The sequence below is a fragment of the Myxocyprinus asiaticus genome, chromosome 5 (assembly GCF_019703515.2).
Source record: "Myxocyprinus asiaticus isolate MX2 ecotype Aquarium Trade chromosome 5, UBuf_Myxa_2, whole genome shotgun sequence".
Classification (NCBI taxonomy): domain Eukaryota; kingdom Metazoa; phylum Chordata; class Actinopteri; order Cypriniformes; family Catostomidae; genus Myxocyprinus; species Myxocyprinus asiaticus.
Genome location: NC_059348.1, coordinates 1,187,419 through 1,205,940, shown reverse-complemented (window position 1 = coordinate 1,205,940; position 18,522 = coordinate 1,187,419). Strand labels below are relative to the sequence as shown.

The 18,522-nt window shown below is 40.9% G+C and overlaps 1 protein-coding gene across 1 annotated transcript in view; it reads left to right on the top strand.

The window, feature by feature from the left end:
• The first annotated feature begins 13,642 nt into the window (after positions 1-13,642).
• The window catches only part of LOC127440863 (gastrula zinc finger protein XlCGF7.1-like), a 28,935-nt gene continuing 24,055 nt past the window's right edge, over positions 13,643-18,522 (top strand). The window contains exon 1 of the mRNA XM_051697895.1: positions 13,643-13,664. The gene's annotated coding sequence lies outside the window, so the exon portion shown is untranslated. The remainder of the gene's footprint in view (positions 13,665-18,522) is intronic.

Sequence of the window (18,522 nt, the reverse complement as noted above, 5' to 3'; positions counted from 1 at the left end):
GACAGGAATAATGATTGAGCGTTTGAAGCAGCATTGGACTGGCCTGACGAAGCTGCCTGAGCTCTGCTGTAAATCACGGTTTTTCGTTGTTGAACTTTAAATAGGTCCTAGTAGGAATGCACATATCCTCACAGAAACTGATATATGATGTAACAGTATCTGTGAGCTCGGCCAGGTCTGTGGCTGCAGCCTCAAAAACACTCCAATCCGTGCAATCGAAGCAGGCTTGTAGTTCCCGCTCTGCTTCATTGGTCTTTCTCTTTACAGTCCTTACTACTGGCTTGGTTGATTTTAATTTCTGCCTGTAGGTTGGAAGAAGATGAACCAGACAGTGATCAGAGAGTCCCAAAGCTGCTCTAGGGACAGAGCGATATGCATCCTTTATTGTGTAGCAATGATCCAGTATGTTCCTCTCTCTGGTGGAGCATGTAATGTACTGTTTGTATTTGGGCAGTTTATGTGTGAGATTTGCTTTGTTAAAATCCCCAAGAATAATAATAACTGAGTCCGGGTATTGTTGTTCCGTGTCTGTGATTTGATCAGCCAGCTGTTGCAGCGCCGCATTCAAACATGCGTTTGGCGCGATATACACACTCACCAGAATAAAAAAGGAAAACTCCTACGGCGAGTAGAAAGGCTTACAGTTAATAAAGAGTGCTTCCAAATAAGGACAGCACATCCTCTTTAACGTTGTTACATCTGTACACCAACTTTCATTGATGTAAAAGCATGTTCCACCGCCTCTCGTTTTCCCCGTTAACTCCGCGATGCGATCTGCTCTGAACAGCTGGAAGTCCGGCAGATGTAACGCACTGTCCGGAATGGCTTCACTTAGTCATGTTTCTGTGAAGCACAAGGCAGCAGAGGTTGAAAAGTCCTTGTTTTTACGGGTGAGGAGATGTAGTTTGTCCGTTTTGTTAGGAAGAGAGCGGAGATTCGCAAGATGAATGATCAGCAGCGCTGTTCAAAAGCCCCGCCGACAGAGTTTGACCAGTGCACCGGCTCGCCTTCCTCGCCAGCGTCTCCTGAACAACAAAGCCGCGCCTCCAACTAAAATGTCTAGCAAAATGTCTGAATATTCAAAAACTGGGAAAAGACTGTCTGGTGTAAGCTGTTGAATGTTCAGCAGTTCGTCTCTTGTAAAACTGACTGGAAAAAGATTACTAAACACAGGACAAACAAACAAAAACAACAAAACAATAGGAGCGCTCCACACCGAGTCGGCCATCTGCGGCGCCATCATGATGTTTAATCATGATGTATAATCACGGCCAAGAATTAAATATTGCTCCTTTAACTATTGGAGCATCTAGCCACGCATCTCATGGTAACGCTTTTGGTTTATTAGAAGCTGCCGCTGAGCAATTTAATATTAACAGTTGTCAGTACCTTTTCACACACAACTGATAGGCTATACTCTTGCTGCAAAAATGTAATCGGATATGTTCTTGTCTTGTGTGCGCAATGGGACCTGGTAGTTACATGACTGGCATACATTTGATTGATATTGTAGCGTGTTTAAAGATTATGTGCGAGTATTATGAATGCACTGATAATATAATGCACTTAAGTTTGACTGTGCTTTCGTGTTGGATGATAATGGGAAAGCCTTCGGGCCGGGGGGTTCAGTGTGTGTACACGTACATGGCACACAGGGGTGTGTGAAAGAGAAGTGAGGGAAAGATTATGAGAAAGAATTGTTCGTTAGCTTCGTGTTGCCTCTTACCTGTTGTACGGCCAAGAATCTCAGAAAAGTAGAACGACTGCACTCTTTCATTAACAGTGATTGTTACAGTAATATAGTAATCTATGTTACAAGATGTTATGCATGTAATTAAAAGAAAAGAAAAAACGTTTGCTGAAACCTGCTCAAACTAGTTAAAAAATCGATTTTCAGAACTCCCACTGCCCACTGTGTATTAAATAAAGTCTATTTGTCTACGCCAGTGCTATGTGCGGCCCTTGAAAACCCATGTACATAGGGTGACCAGACGTCTCGATACAATCGGGACAGGTCCGATTATACAAGTTGTGACCCGCATCCCGACGGAGTGACAGTCGGGATGTCTTTTGTCACAATAATCAGTCTTAGCCTAATATTTTACAAAAATGATCATTGCTGAGCTTCATGATTTTTCCATATTAAAACAATTGAGACGAATTATGAGAATCGTTCATTCCCGCAGTCTCAGTATCAGCGGTGATTTTTTTCCGCTGTGCTGAACTTTCCCCCATAATTATCACCCCCTCCCAACTCTGATGCTGTCTGTCAGTCCATAAGAAAAGTTTACTCGTGCTTGAAGCCAAAAAACCGGGAGGGAGAGATGATAATAGCACAGATCAAGATTATCAAATAGCTGAAAAAAAAAAAAAAAAAAAAAAAAATCCCCATCCTAATATACATCCTCTGACATACCATCAGTAAAACCACAACCCTGGATCAGCGAGCCATATGATGTCATAAACCACTGGACGGGATGTATTACATAACTTGAATGTTCATCTTTTTTAATTCAAGAGAGTAATAGAGCATTGCAATCTGTTGTAATTTGTCAAATATTCCAGTACATTTTTTCTAATAATCCTATTATGCACAAGTTTAATATTTTCTCCATAATTAATCAGCACAGCTAAATACATTTCCTCATAGATCATTAACATGAAATGGCAGTGTAAAAGCAGTATACACACAAATAGAAATCGTTTAATCCTGTGCGAATTGATGATAAGAGACATCCGCTGTAAAATGTCATGAAAACTAATCTAAACTAATAATTTTAGCCATAGTTAAATATTTATAATAGTATACGTCTTTAATTAATTTATTTCTTTATTTAATTTTGTAATTGACAGTTTATTGTTTTTTTTTTTTCTACTTTTCATCATGGTCATCTGGTCACATGAAGTACATGCAAAAATGCACCTCCCACTACAGCACACGTTTTTATTGGGCAAATATGTTTAGGTTGTATATTACATCAGGATAATGTGTATACATGTTAATAAAGACATAAAAAATTACTGGGCCTTGCAAATTGTATTTGCTTGGAATTAATAGACTTAATACAGATGATTACAGGTAATGTTCTGTTGCTTACACTTTATGCAGTAGGCCTATACAATGAGGCTTACTCGTGTATATACAAACAGGATACTTTTATGTTTTAATTATTTTTATTTGTAATTAAAAATTATAAATAAATGCATAAAATAAATAATGAATAGATAAATGAATTAGTAAATAAAGTAGACCAGACTCATTTGTGTGACCTGTGTTTTGTGTGACAATATTCTGTGTGTGACCTGTTATTCTGGGACACATAAAATATGCTGAGAAAAATACAATGAACTACAACACAAGTCAGGCCATGTAAGGAGAGAACTAAGCGCTGCCATTAAATTACATGCAAATTATTATGTGACAGGAGCTTCACAAAGCACAAACATTTACATTTATTCATTTGGCAGATGCTTTTATCCTAAGTGACTTACAAAAAGAGGAAGAATACAACAATCTTAAGGAGACACTAGTACGAAAAGTGCTGCATTCAATTGCATCAGAAAAATACCATCCAAGACAGAGATTAGAGTGCAACAAGAATATTCGCTCCGACCCATCGAGACATGGACTCCACAAGACCTCTGAAGGTGTCCTGTGGTATCTGGCACCAAGACGTTAGCAGCAGATCCTTTAAGTCCTGCAAGTTGCGAGGTGGGGCCTCCATGGATCTGACTTGTTGGTCCAGCACATCCCATAGATGCTCAATCGGATTGAGATCTGGGGAATTTGGAGGCCAAGTCAACACCTTGAATTCTTTCTGAAGTTCCTCAAACCATTCCTGAACTATGTTTGTGGAAGGGCGCATTATCCTGCTGAAAGAGGCCACTGCCATCAGGGTATACCATTACCATGAAGGGGTGTACGTGGTCTGCAACAATCTTTAGGTAGGTAGGTGGTACGTGTCAAAGTAACATCCACATGAATGCCAGGACCCAAGATTTCCCAGCAGAACATTGCCCAGAGCATCACACTGCCTCCGCTGGCCTGCCTTCTTCCCATAGTGCATCCTGCTGCCATCTCTTCCCCAGGTAAACAATGCACACGCACCCAGCTGTCCACATGATCTAAAAGAAAACATGATTCATCAGACCAGGCCACCTTCTTCCATTGCTCCATGGTCCAGTTCTGATACTCATGTGCCCATTGTAGGCATTTTTGGCAGTGGACGGGGTCAGCATGGGCTCTCTGACCAGTCTGCGACTATGCAGCCCCATATGCAGCATGTTCTGACACCTTTCTATCATGGCCAGCATTACGTTTCTCAGCAATTTGTGCTACAGTAGCTCTTCTGTTGGCTCAGATCAGATGGGCTAACCTTTGCTCCCCATGCGAATCAATGAGCCTTTGGCACCCATGACCCTGTCGCCGGTTCACTGGTTGTCCTTCCTTGGACCACTTTTGGTAGGTACTAACCATTGCATACCAGGAACTCCCCACAAGACCTGCCATTTTGGAGATGCTTGGACCCAGTCATCTAGCCATCACAATTTGGCCCTTGTCAAAGTCACTAAGATCCTTATGCTTGCCCATTTTTCCTGCTTCCAACACATGAAATTCAAGAACTGACTGTTAACTTGCTGCCTAATATGTCCCACCCCTTGACAGGTGGCATTGTAACAATATAAGTAAGGAGTAGTTGATGACGGTCTGTTGAATTATTGAAAAATAATGCACACCCGAGGTGTGGCAGAATGTGCATTATTTTTCAATAATTCAATGGGCCGGAGTCAATTATTCCACTTATTCCACAGTTACCACACCTTAAGGCATAGTTTTATCTCAAGACATTTTCTGGTTTTCATCCCTAAAATGCTCTTATGAGAGGACCTACTTTCTTTCACCACGGATTCAGTGTTTTGCTTTAATACAGTCCGAGCCTTCGTTGCTAGTTTGAAAACATCACTTGTAGTGCATTTGTGTGTGTGTGTGTGTGTGTGTGTGTGTGTGTGTGTGTGTGTGTGTGTGTGTGTGTGTGTGTGTGTGAGAGAGTTTGTATTTGACTGATCAAAAGAGAGAAACTCAGAACCTGAGAGAGATCACTTCTGGGATTACCTTTTTTGTTGCAGCTCTCGTCAGAAGTAACATCGCTTCAAAATCACCAAGATGTACGTTTAAGCACTTCTCAGCAACAGTGAGTGTCACCATTTTTGTATTTAGCGTCTCCGATGTAAATCTTAACATCTGTTTTCAACCCCACTGAGATGCAGGTGTGCGCTGACATGACGGTTCTCTTTTTCGCTCACGAGTAAAACTGTGTGTAATGCATGTAATGTATGTGTGTCCATGTGTGTGGGAGTGTGTGTGTGAGAAGGGGAGCATGAGGGTGTTTCCCACACATATTTCAGACAATATTGAAACTGTTGTATTGATCAAGTGTATCTAGCTTTGATACTGCTCAAGCCTTCGTTACTAGTTCAGAAACATCACTTTAGAACTAGCAACGGAGGATACGCTGCTTTTTGGCATTGGAGTAAAAAGGTAGTGTGTGTGTGTGTGTGAGCAAGAAAAGGAGAGAAACTGAGAGAGATTGTGTATGGAATTACCTGTTTAAAGTGGCTCTCATAAGGAATAATATTGCTTCAAATTGCCAAGATGTAAGTTTAAGTTTACTTCTCAGCAGCAGCGAGTGTCGCCATTCTTGTATAGCTTTTCCATTGCTAAACAACTGTTTACAATCCAAGTGAGTCACAGGGGTTTGCTTCCGAGAGAGTTTGTGGGAGCACGACGGTGCTTTTCACTATAGCTATGTGAAGCTAATTAGGGCAAAATACATTGAAACATAAAACGTTTCACATATTAAAAGTTATTTCGGATAATATAAACTGTTGTATTGATCAAGTCACAGGGGGTGCGACTCTATTTGTTGGTCACGACACAAGTCTGAATGTGTGTGTGTATGTGTGTGTGTGCATGCGTGTGCGTATATATGTGTGTGAGCGTGTGTAAGTGCGGGGGAGCCGAGGAACGTCCATCAACCAATCTGAATCAAGCATTCAACAGACCTGTGGTATAATCAATGTTATTCACTTCACCTGTCAGTGGTTTTAATGTTGTGGCTGATCAGTGTATATATACTCAGTGACCTTTTCATTAGGTACACCTGTACACCTTATTCATGCAGTTATCTAATCAGCCAATTTGTGGTGAGTTGTGCATGGATGCCGCGGTAATGCGCTCAACAAGCCATGTGATAAGATGCGCAGACTGATGTCACAGACGTGGAGGCAACTGAGATTCGTCCTCTCCACCCGGATTGAGGAGAGTCACTACGCCACCACAAGGACCTAAAGCGCATTGGGAATTCCAAATTGGGGAGAAAAAAAATAAATGGCATAAAAACCTTTAAATGCTGAAAATATGTCTTAGCATTTGTTTTGAATGTTTTCATTGACTTTTAAGACACCTATATCAAATATTAATATTTATGTGAATAAATGCTTATATACTGTATGCAATAACAGCATATCACATGTCAGTTGGGTACATTTTACATTTTACTTCAAGTTAAGTTGAGGTAACAGTTCTCTGAAGACAGTTGAACGCTCGAGGTGGGTGTTAAAGGTGGGCTATTATCTACTTTTGGTGTTTCCCAACCTCCATGCAAACATAGACAAAAGTGATTTGGGGAGCTGTGACGCTTCAAAAAATTAAAGGAGATTTGGATGTTTAGATTTTCACCCAGATCTTTGGAAAAATAGAAGCGAAGTACCCTCACAATATAATTTTCTATTAATGTAATTAAGTTGAATCATAATCTTTATCATGTAATCATGAACGTTGCCACCCTCTGCTACTGTACTATGGTTTTACCTTTTAAAACACAATCGTGGTGACACATATAAGATTAAATGTATTAATAAATAATTTGTTGGTCCATATTAATAAATTATATAATTAAGTAATAAAGTATATGCAGTACACACAGGGTGACCAGATTCCTGCTTGTGGAAAATGGGACAGCCCCCTCCCAGCAAAAATGAAATTGACGTATCCTTATCTAGGCACAGATCAATTCGAAGTAGAGGGTGCATCCGCATCTGTAACTGTTGTCACCTTGTACTTTTCGCTGGCAGCAATTTTTCTCAGTGTGCGCTTGTCTTTCAAGAGTTTATTGTAAAATACAGAGCAGTCCAGTCCAAAATTAAGACGTACAAAAAGCATTGCCTTCATGAGTCGAGATTTATCCATGCTGCGTTCATTAATGAGAACACACACTCCACAGATGCAGATGTCCCAGGCAGGTATAAAACAAACTCCACAAACTTGACTAAGACTCCGAAGTTGATGATTTGCTGTCCAGCTCTCGAAAAACATCTGTCCATCTCTCAGACACAGCCATCTTGTTCATGTTCCACTCAGTGATGCGACGAGTGACAATGTTTTTCGCGCAAGCCCACTCATCAAAGAGCGTGGTTTTGTCAATTAAAATGAGAGCGGGGATTGTGGAGTAGAAGTGTTTCAGACTGCTCTGAATGTCTTTCCGCTCTGTGATGTCTCTCTGTAGGGCCCACTCAAGTTTTTCTGTATTCTCCAATGAGCGGCTCCAATTTTGGAGATAATCCACCAATGCTGAATAAAAGTTTCTCACTGCACAAAATAAATCATCCTCTCACATGTCACCAGCTTCAACCAGGGCATCAAACTTTTTAATGTCAGAGGGTATGAATGATTCCTCCAGCCTGCCCTGCAAGACTTTTCTCAAGTCATGAATGTGCAAAGCTATGGCTGTGCACAACAGAATGATAAGCAAAAGTCCTTCACTTGCGTGCACCTTGTCAGATTCTGAACTTTGCTTCACAAATAAAAAATCGCTAATACTTGGTGTGGCACACTTACTTTTAGCAGCATCCACGTGTTTTTTTGTATGAACATGCTGCACGATGTCGGTGCTGTCATGCCCTTGTCAGTCTCTGCTCCCTCAATTCCATCTCACTCTCCTGAATACTAATTACGTACACCTGATCTCCATCAAACCATCATCTAGAACACTATAACATTTCACTACATTCTCGCACTCTTTGTCTAGTCTCATTTGGACCACATCTAGTGTTCTCAGCTCTTCCAAGAGTATTCTTCTCATGAGTAATTGATTAGTTGGATGTCTAATACCTCTGTTACTTCTTTGTCTGAGTTAACCCGTATTTTCCTGTGTTTTGTTTGTACCACTATTGAGTTGCTCAATAAACTGTGTCTGGGTTCAATACATTGTCTCGGCTTCATAACAGAAGACTAGACCTGCTAAAACATGAACCCAGCAGGAGTGTTTTCTTGACCACGAACAACAGCTACTATAACACGGAGAGGCGTTTCATGAGATTCAACGTCGTCTTGAGAGATTAACACTTACCCCGACAGCCGCATCATGTTCCTCAGCTCCAGACCTTGCTTCAGCCCCGGTTGCGCCCATTTCTGATCCACCGCTTCCCCCTTCTCCATATCCGATGAACATCTGTCCTTTGGCTTCACCAAACAGTTATTCTGGCGATGCGGAGGAGTGCAGCGGTTTTCTTCTCCAATGTTTGCTGGTGTATGAGATGCAACCCCAATGCTTCCCTACGGATTGCTCAAAGATCGCTTACATTATCTCTCTTCTCATCAGAAAGGCTCTTCAATGGGGAAATGCCATTTGGAAACAGGGAGGCCCCATAACACAGCCCATTTCCGTGAGGTTTTCGGGTCCACCACCGGAGTCTCCTATGCCAGCGAACAACTGAGCCGTTTTCATCAAGGAAACTGTCGGTTTCTGATTACGCCCTATCCCTCTGCACGCTCATCCTCGCCTGGCGCCACTCCTCATGACATTGTTAAATCTGCAGTGCTTGGAGCATACACGTTTATGCCAGAAGCATACCAATAAAAAATTAATAATCACACAAAACAGCCAAACAAACTTTCATTGAGTTTGCCAGAGAAAATGCTCTCTTTGAAAAGAATTTAAAGAATTTAACGGCTTAAAGAATTTATCTTGCTAGATGATTTCAAAAGTTGCGCACTGCAAAAGGTTGTTCACTTGAATGAGCAAAAGTTGATTTTGTAACCAACTGCAGTTGTAACCAACGAATTTGTGCTGACATGTGCTTCTCATGCTAACTAGGTCTATCCCCTTTTGTCTGTGATTGTTCTTGATTGCTCATTCCCATTATTTGATTGGTGACCATTGTTTATGATTCAGTCACTTTCTGAGTCAAGTGTGAATGCAATGCATAGGTGTGAACCTCTCAAGCCATTTGGGTGATACTGTTACGTTGATAAGATAAGGGCTGATAGAATTCAGAGTGTTCACCCACTGGATTCTTTGTTTTCACCTGAATACTTTGTTACCACCTAGAAGTACTGCCCCCTGAATGTAAAACACAAGTTAGACCTTCCCTTAGTCAGATTTGATGACTACAATGCAAGACAGCACATTCTGATGTGTGGACTGATGTTCCTGATCTTCTACAACAAAGAATCCTGCTGAAGTCTCTAGATCATCTCTACTTGTTTCCAACAGATGTTTGGGCAGCTGTTTCTGTGAACTGCTGATTGAGTTTGTCCATTTCTGTGTTGGCAGCTTGGCACAAAATCAAATTTAAAATCTGGGAGCTTGTCATGTTGCTGTCAGTTCTAAAGGCACAAATATGTGGCACTCTGCTGTTGGGCAATTAATTGGCTGTCACAAATATGTGATGCTACGTGTAAAGTTGTAAGTGAGCAATTGAAGGATGTTGCCATGTCTCCGGTCCTACTCGACCCACCCCAAGCGGGATTCGAACCGGCAATCCCCGGCATGGAAGTCAGACGCACTAGCAAGGAGGTGTCGGTCGCTAGTGCATCTCTTAAGGCCAGGAGAGAGAGGTTTACACTTTGCACAGCTATCACATACCAGCTAGCTACCATTACACTCGCACATTCATGAGTCTGATAGCTGCAAATGACACTGGTCCTACTCGACCGCCCTGAGTGGGATTTGAACCAGCGATCCCCGGCATGGGAGTGGGACGCACTAGCAAGGAGGCTAGAAAAGTCATGGCCTCTAGCCTCCTTGCTAACGCGCTGACTCCCATGCAGGGAATGCCAGTTCGAATCCTGCTCGGGGCGGGTCGAGTAGGACCGTCGACACTTGTGCTGTGACCCGGATGGGAGTGAGGTTTTGGGGGTAGATGTAATGTTAGCCAGCTGGTACGGGATAGCTGCACAGTGTGTAAACCTCACTCTCCTAGCCTTAAGAGATAAACTAGTGACCAAGGCTTGGGCCATGGCTTTTACAGCCTCCTTGCTAGCACGTCCGACTCCCAAGCCAGGGATTGCCAGTTCAAATCCCACTCAGGGCAGGTTAAGTAGGACCGGTGACACTGGTGCCGTGACCTGGATAAGAGTGAGGTTTAGGGGGGTGGGTGTAACGGTAGCCAGCTGGTAAGTGATTTCTGTGCAGTGTGTAAACCTCACTCTCCTGGCCTTAAGAGATGCAATAGCGAAGGAGGCTAGGGCCATGGCTTTTATAGCCTCCTTGATATCGTTTCCGCCTCCCATGCCAGGAATGGCCGGTTCGAATCCCGCTTGGGGTGGGTCGAAATGGGACTGGTGACACGTATCAGAACTTCTGCCTGTATTCGGTCAATGGATGGTCATCAGTTTTTTAACTACTTTGAATAAACTTGACAATAAACGCAACATTTTAAACAGCTGTGGCATGGAGGGCGTGGTCATGTGTCAGTCTGCGGGAGAGGGAGAGTGGTAAGGCTTGTTACCTGGGTTGTAATTATCTCTAACACCTGTCTCTCATTATAGTGATGGTGGAGGGAGACCTGATAAGGCACGCCAGAGCATCAGTGGGGGAGAGAGAGTGACCCGCAAACCAACAGCCAATCACAGAGAGTGTTTTCCCCATTATTTGTGAATGATTTATTTGTTTTGACGGTTACCGTCAATTGTCTGAAAATGCTGAAGATTAAAAGTCTGACCTTGAACCTGCTTTGTTTCTCCTGACTCCTCCATTGCCCACAAACTGAGATCCTTTTACAACAGCTTATTTAACTTGGCACAGCACTTTACTATGTGCGTCATCTTCCATTTTAATATACACAAGTACCTCAAGTGGAAAATAGTGATGCAATTCTCAGGTACAGTGTTACTTTTCTTGAGGAAAAATGAGGAGCTACACAATATTCACGTTTTTCTCATAGGAATAAATGTAACGAACTTGAGTCCAAAAAGACTTAAAGGTAATTTTATTTTTATCATTCAACATACAATGAAGAGAGAAACAATATGAAGTACTATGATTAATTACTTATAATAACCAAACATCACAAAGGTAATGATTCCTTTTTTTCATATGTATTAATTGATATTGCATTCATATCAGATAAGGACCCTTAAATTCAAACTCACATCTGGGATGTAATTTGTCATATTCATAGTCAATAGTGAACACTTCCCAATCATTCCACTTAAATCAGGAGGGTATAAATCAATGTTTAAGACATTTTAAAACAGTAGTTCCTAAATAAACAAACTCTGGGGTGAAAAGGTTTAATTTAAAGGGTCAGGAAACCCACCTACTTAATCCCAAATTTTTTGCACCTCAGACTGTGAAATGAGTCTCAAAATGGGTGGAAAAATATATAAATATCTGGGTGGGTATTGTGGGCGGGAAGAGGGAAAACGGAAGGGGGTCAAGAGCTATTTCCAAAAACACACATAAACAAAAGAGATGGCTGCTGAACCTTACATTTTAAGTGAAGATGAAAACAAGAGTTTGGGGCTGTATATTAATCATGGGAAAGAAATTGAAGAGTGAAGATGATAGAACCGTTTGCAAATCTGCAAAAAGATTTTGATGTTTTGTTCAAACTTTTGAGAGAGAAGTGAGAACAGCAGTCTGAGCAGACATTACCATCAAAACCAGCACTGCTTTAAGACTTTACAATAATTCAAATATATTTATACTTACAAGGAGTGTTTCTGGTTTAATACAAGTTAAACTCTATTGACAGTGTTTGTGGCATGATGTTGCTTGCCACAGAACATAATTTATTTTTCTAAAGAAACAAATCACGTGCAGTAAGTTATATACAATGAATGCAAATGGGTCCGATACACAAAACCTATACACACTGTTTTTAAAAGTATAGCCACAATACGTAAGCATAACATGTTTTAACATGACTCTAAAATCGCTCTACAATCGATAAAATTGCTTACTAGCCTTGTCTGTGTAAAGTTCCAGTATTTCAACTCCATTATCGTGATGACATAACACCAGTAAATCCTGGAAACTTGATGTAAAGAAGATCAAAAATAGAGATGGCATGACTTCGAGTTTTTCGGCTTTCATCATTGTCTTTTGTTTTTTAACAAGCCGTTGTGTTATCCTGTTTATGATCAGACGCACAGCGAGAAGACACGATTGGCATCTAAACAGAACAGCCTCCACAAATACACCGAATAAACTGCTGTTCATGTTTGAAGCGCAACAGTGGCCAGCCAACAAATATGCTTGCTTTGGTGCAGTTATGGACTGTGGACTGTCCATTCTGACGTGATTTAAATTGTATCATGTCCATTATCCGACACACAGAGAAGAAGCGATGGAATCAGCACTCGTAACAGTCCTCCCTCACAAACAGCGTGTTTGGAGCACGACTAGCACAACTGCAGCTGAGAAATGCTCACGCTGGTCCGATTATGGACTGCTGTGCGTTTTGTGGATTTATTTCGATCTGACCACGACGTTTAGTATAAAAGTCAGCTCTCATGTCTGTTCCCCAAGTGCTGTTGAACTGGAAAAGCTGTTACGTCCATGATGAGTTTGAATTCTCTGCTGTAATGCCAGCTCATGCATGAGGCAGCACTGTGATTGGATGAATTCGTTCCTTCTCATGAATAATGTGGGAAAACTCTCAGAATCCAGTGATGTAAATATGTGCTGTCCAACCAATAATATCTCAGACTTGACGCATTTACCTCATTTTTGTGCCATTGCTTCAACTTTTGTTTTGAAACCAGAAGAACAAAATGGCTCAATAAAACGAAAAAAATAACCACTTCCACCTTAACAACAAACATAATGAGTGCTATCATTGTTTACAGTGATGTGCAACCTGTACATGTCTGTTCATGTCTCAAAAAATTTGTTTTGGGGTTTCATGATCCTTTAATCAGTTTAAAGTTGGTCTTAAGATATACCTGGAGTAAGGTCATGAAAGCAATGTGAATATCAGGCTGTCACTGCAGTTTTGGGTATCAGATGTTAAAAATACTGAATGTTTGTAAAATCGCATGTAGAAAACTATACTAAAAGATTTAGAACAATGTTGCGTCTTGCATGTTAACAAGTGTGACAAGCTAAAGCCATCTCTAACCATATTAATTTAGTTTTTTATATTTTCACAGGTCCTTAATGCCACACAGTGAATCATAACACACAATCTTAAGTGAAGCCAATACCATTATCCTATTCCCATCATCATTCAAATGAAGAGGCCACTTGGGTTCAAACAAATAGGGAACACTTCTGGTGTAACAACACCTTCTGCTGTTAAGATGGAGTTAATTAAAGAGGAGTGTGAAGACATGAGTCATCCAGAACAACACAGAGTGAAAAATGAGGAACAAAGAGGTTGGTTTCCATTCCTGACTTTTTAAGACTGCTGAGGGGCATAAAAGGTTCATGTAGTTAACCAGATTTAGTGGCTTTATTTAAATACAAATATGAGAGCTGTGAAAAACAGAAACCAATTATAGAGGGCAATACTATGAAGTATTATATTAGATTGTCTTGTGAAGGCCTGTTACATGTTCTGTGCTGTCCCTCTTGAAATTTTTGATTTTGGCATTTTACATTGATCTGTTTAGACCTGATGAAAGTGAAAAGTCAAGAAATGAATGAAGTGGAGGAGAAACATAATTATCATGAACCTCATCATTTAAAAACTGGTGGAAAATCTTTTGGCTCCTCAGAAAAAAAGGTTAATAGAACAGGAGTCAAAAATTATTTCACATGCCATCAGTGTGGAAAGAGTTTCACCCAACAAGGACACCTTAGGGATCACATCAGAATTCACAGTGGAGAGAGACCTTTTACTTGTCCTCAATGTGGAAAAGGTTTCACTCAAAAAGGAACACTTAATATTCACATAAAAATTCACACTGGAGAGAAGCCTTTCACATGCCATCAGTGTGGTAGGAGTTTCACCCAACAAAAACAACTTAAGCGTCACATAAAAATTCACAACTGGAGAGAGACCATTTACTTGTCCTCAGTGTGGAAAGAGTTTCACAGAAGTCGATCTTAAGCAACACATAAGAATTCACTCTGGAGAGAAGCCTTTCACATGCCCTCAGTGTGGAAAGAGTTTCACACAACAAGACGATCTGAAGCATCATATTAGAATTCACACTGGAGAGAAGCCTTTCACCTGCCCTCAGTGTGGAAAGAGTTTTACTCAATAAGGACCACTGAAGCATCACATAAGAATTCACACTGGAGAGAAGCCTTTCACCTGCCCTCAGTGTGGAAAGAGTTTCACACAACAAGGACAACTCAAGCGTCACATAAATATTCAAACTTGAGAGAAGCCTGCCATCAGTGTGGAAAGAGTTCCACCCAAAAAGGACAACTGAAATGTCCAATAAAAATTCAAACTGGAAAGAAGCCTAACACATGTCATCAGTGTGGAAAGAGTTTCTGACATGTTTCTCCACTATGAACATGGAGAGAAGCCATACCATTGTCCTTCATGTGGAAGTAGTTTCAATGCATTAATATACACTTCATGAGCACTTTATTAGGAACACTATTATGGCCTCCCTTTGCTCTCAAAACAGCCTCAATTCTTCGTGGCATGGATTCCACAAGATGTTGTAAAAATTCCTTTGAGATTGTGGTCCATGTTGACATGATTGCATCACGCAATTTCTGCAGATTTGTCAGCTGCACATTCATGTTGCGAATCTCCCATTCTACCACATCCCAAAGGTGTACTATTGGATTCAGATCCAGTGATTAGGAAGGCCACTGAAGAACAGTGAACTCATCCCTCAACCAGTTTAAGACAATTTTTGCTTTGTGACATGGTGCATTTTTGTGCTGGAAGTAGCTATTAGAAGATGGGTAAATTGTGGCCATGAAGGGATGCACTGAGATAACATTTTTACCCCATTCTGATGATTGATGTGAACATTAACTGAAGCTCCTGACGCATATCTGAATTCCACTGCTGCCACACAATTGGATGATTAGATAATCACATGAATAAATAGATGTACAGGTGTTCCTAATAAAGTGCTTAGTGGCTGGTCACGTGACACCATACTAGGAGCGGACGTGTAAACGGCAAGCTCTGTGCACTTTGCTAGTTTTTAATTATTTTTATGTCATAGACCGATGAGATTCGATACACCCTGCTACATATCTGTTCTTTGAAGTCAACATGGCAAAGAATTCAAAATCCTCGTGCTCTGGAGATTTTAAAAGACATTTACGTGCTCAAGCTGGTACCTTAGACAGGCCCGCAGACCAGGGACTTGGTTTGGATGGTGCAGCGGGAGAAATTCAATGGCAACTGGCGAGCTTGTCTGTAATGCTGACGAAAGTTGTTGCTGACTTGGAGGATCAGATCGATTATTTGGAGTCATCGGAGAGGGAATTAGCTGCTAATCTGCTAGTGACCAAAGTAGATTTGGAACACATTTTGTAAAATCTGGAGGATTTGGAGAATCGTAGCCGGTGAAATAACGTCCGAATTGTTGGAATTCCTGAGCATGAAGAAGGCAGAGATGTGGTGAATTTCCTAGATGAGCTCTTCCAGAGTTTGCTCAACATAACAGGCCATAAGCTGGAAATCGAGTGAGCTCACAGAGTCCCAGCTCGCAGATCGGCTGAGGGAGATAGGCCCCGATCAATTCTGGCCAAATTTTTGAGATCATCCGATAAAGATCTCGTGTTGCACAAGGCGAGGAGCAAAGGAAAGATTTCTTGGAAGAATCATAGCATTTTCTTGTTCCCAGATTTTGCGAATTCGACAAGAGAGAAACGTGATAGATTCAAGGAATGCAAGAAACTCTTACATCAATGGAAGATCACTTTTGCTCTGATATTTCCGGCCAAATTGAGAATAGATACTAAGGATTGTAGAAAATATTTACATGCCCACAACAAGCATTGTCTTTCATAGAGACAATGGGGTGAGTAAAACATTTGGTGACTTTCATATTGCCCCCATGTGAGCTGTCTCGCTGAGCATACAGTCTGCTATCTGAAGCTGTGCACCTTTTTTGTTTCTTTTTGTGTTGGTTCTGCCTAGTGGCTGGAGTTTGTTCTGTGTAGTAACACTCCTTCAAGAAACTTTTGCATCGACAAAGGTTTGCTTTTACACTGAAGTTCCCAGCCAAATTAAGAATAGATACTAAGGATGGCCGCAAAATATTTACATGCCTACAACAAGCGATGTCTTTCATAAAATCAATGGACTGAGGAAGTCATGGTGTGTTTCTCATGTGGCCCCCGAGTAAACATGACTCGCTCAGTATACTCTTGACAGTCTGAGGAAGCTGGGCGCCTTTTTCGTTTCTTTTTGTGCTGTTCTGCCTAGCGGCTGGAGTTTGTTTTGTGGAATAACACTCCTTTGGGACAGTTGTGGATGAATCTGCTTGTTCTTTGTGCTTATGCCTCCTGTTGGATGAAGTTTGTGTTGTGGAGTATTTTTTGCAGGACATTGGAATTATTATGTCATCTGTTGCACTCATGAACAGCCGGCTCACTGAACATTCATTTGACTGTCCTAGGAAACTGAACGGCTTTATTTATTTTTGTATTTTTTTTATTTTGTGTGCTGGTTCTGCTAGCGGCTGGAGTTTGTTTTGTGGAGGAACACACCTTCGAGACAGTTTTGTGAATGAATCTACACGTTCTTTGTGTTTATTCTGCCTATTGGCTAGAGTTTGTTTTATATATTATTTTCTGTTATGTAATTCTGTCTCACAAAATTTGTATAGAAGCACCGGACTTGAGCAATCTGACAGCAGAGTTGTCGCTGGGACTCTCGTAGGCGTACATAGACTGTTTGAGTTTAGAGGGATGGACGCCGGTTGGCGCTGTCGTGTGCGGGGTTAATGCATACGTTTTTCTTTTTTCTGTTTGTTTGGTTCTGGGGGAAGTTCTGGGTTTGACTGTGGCACTAATGTTGGAATGTGGTCTTTATAATTTTATTTTTGACACACAATCTATTTTTTCTAATAAGTAAAAATGTCAAATGTTAATATGAGTGGATTATCTCTCTCCACGTGGAATGTGAATGGGTTGGGGCACCCCATAAAAAGAAGGAAAGTTATTTATTTTCTTAAAAGTAAGAGCAGGGGAGTCATTACATTGATAAGTAAGCACCTACAATTCAAATGTCACAAACAGATTAAAGATAAATTAGGAAGAGTCATTATTGTTTTAGCAGAAATTCAGGGGCAAAGGTAGATTTTTGCTAATATTTACGCACCTAACACTGACGATCAGGGCTTTTTTTTATAGATCTTGAAGGGATGTTGCAAGCCGCTAGCACCCCTCATGATATAATATTGGGAGGAGACTTTAATCTTTTGATGGACTCAGTCCTTGATCATAGTGAAGCAAAAGTGTGCAAGACCTCTAGAGCAACATTGACACTTCACAGGATGTGTAAAAATCTTGGTCTTACAGATATTTGGAGACTTTTGAACCCATCTGGTAGGGACTAAACATTTTTTTCATAAATCCATAAGATTATTCTAGAATAGATTTTTTTTTGTATCTAAGTCCCTCATTTCATCTGTCATTGATTGCTCAATTGGAAACATCTTAGTTTCAGATCACGCACTGGTGAGTTTAGAGGTGTTACCACATATGGAGAAAAATAAATCACATAGGTGGCACTTTAATGTATTCCTTTTGCATAATCCTGATTTCCAACAAATGTTTAAGGCTGAAATCAATGTTTATATGGAGACCAGCTGGTCCTCAGTATCCTCTGTGGGTGTGGCTTGGGAGGCATTTAAGGTGGTTCTTATGGTCCGGATCATACAGTATGCCTCATTCATCCAAATATCCAAAGCATGAGAACTCGTAGAGATGGAAGTAAATATTAAAAGTACCGAGACAGAACTGACGCGCCTCAGAGAATTTACCCGATTGAAATACAGATATAATACTATATTGTCGCGGAAGGTGGAGTTTTGGTTATTTAGGGCAAGACAGTCATATTTTGAGTCGGGGGACAAAGCAGGGAAGCTTTTGGCTAGATATATAAAGCAGAGAGAGTTTTTTTCTACCATTCCCTCAGTGAAATCGGCTGGTGGTGAAATTTTTTGTCCTATAATGTCTGTCAAAAACCTGTTACATCTTACAACCCAGAGAACACTATGCCTACAGTAAAGCACGGCAGTATCATGTTGTGGGGATGTTTCTTTTCAGCAAGGACTAGAGCACTTGTTAGGATAGAAGGGAGAAT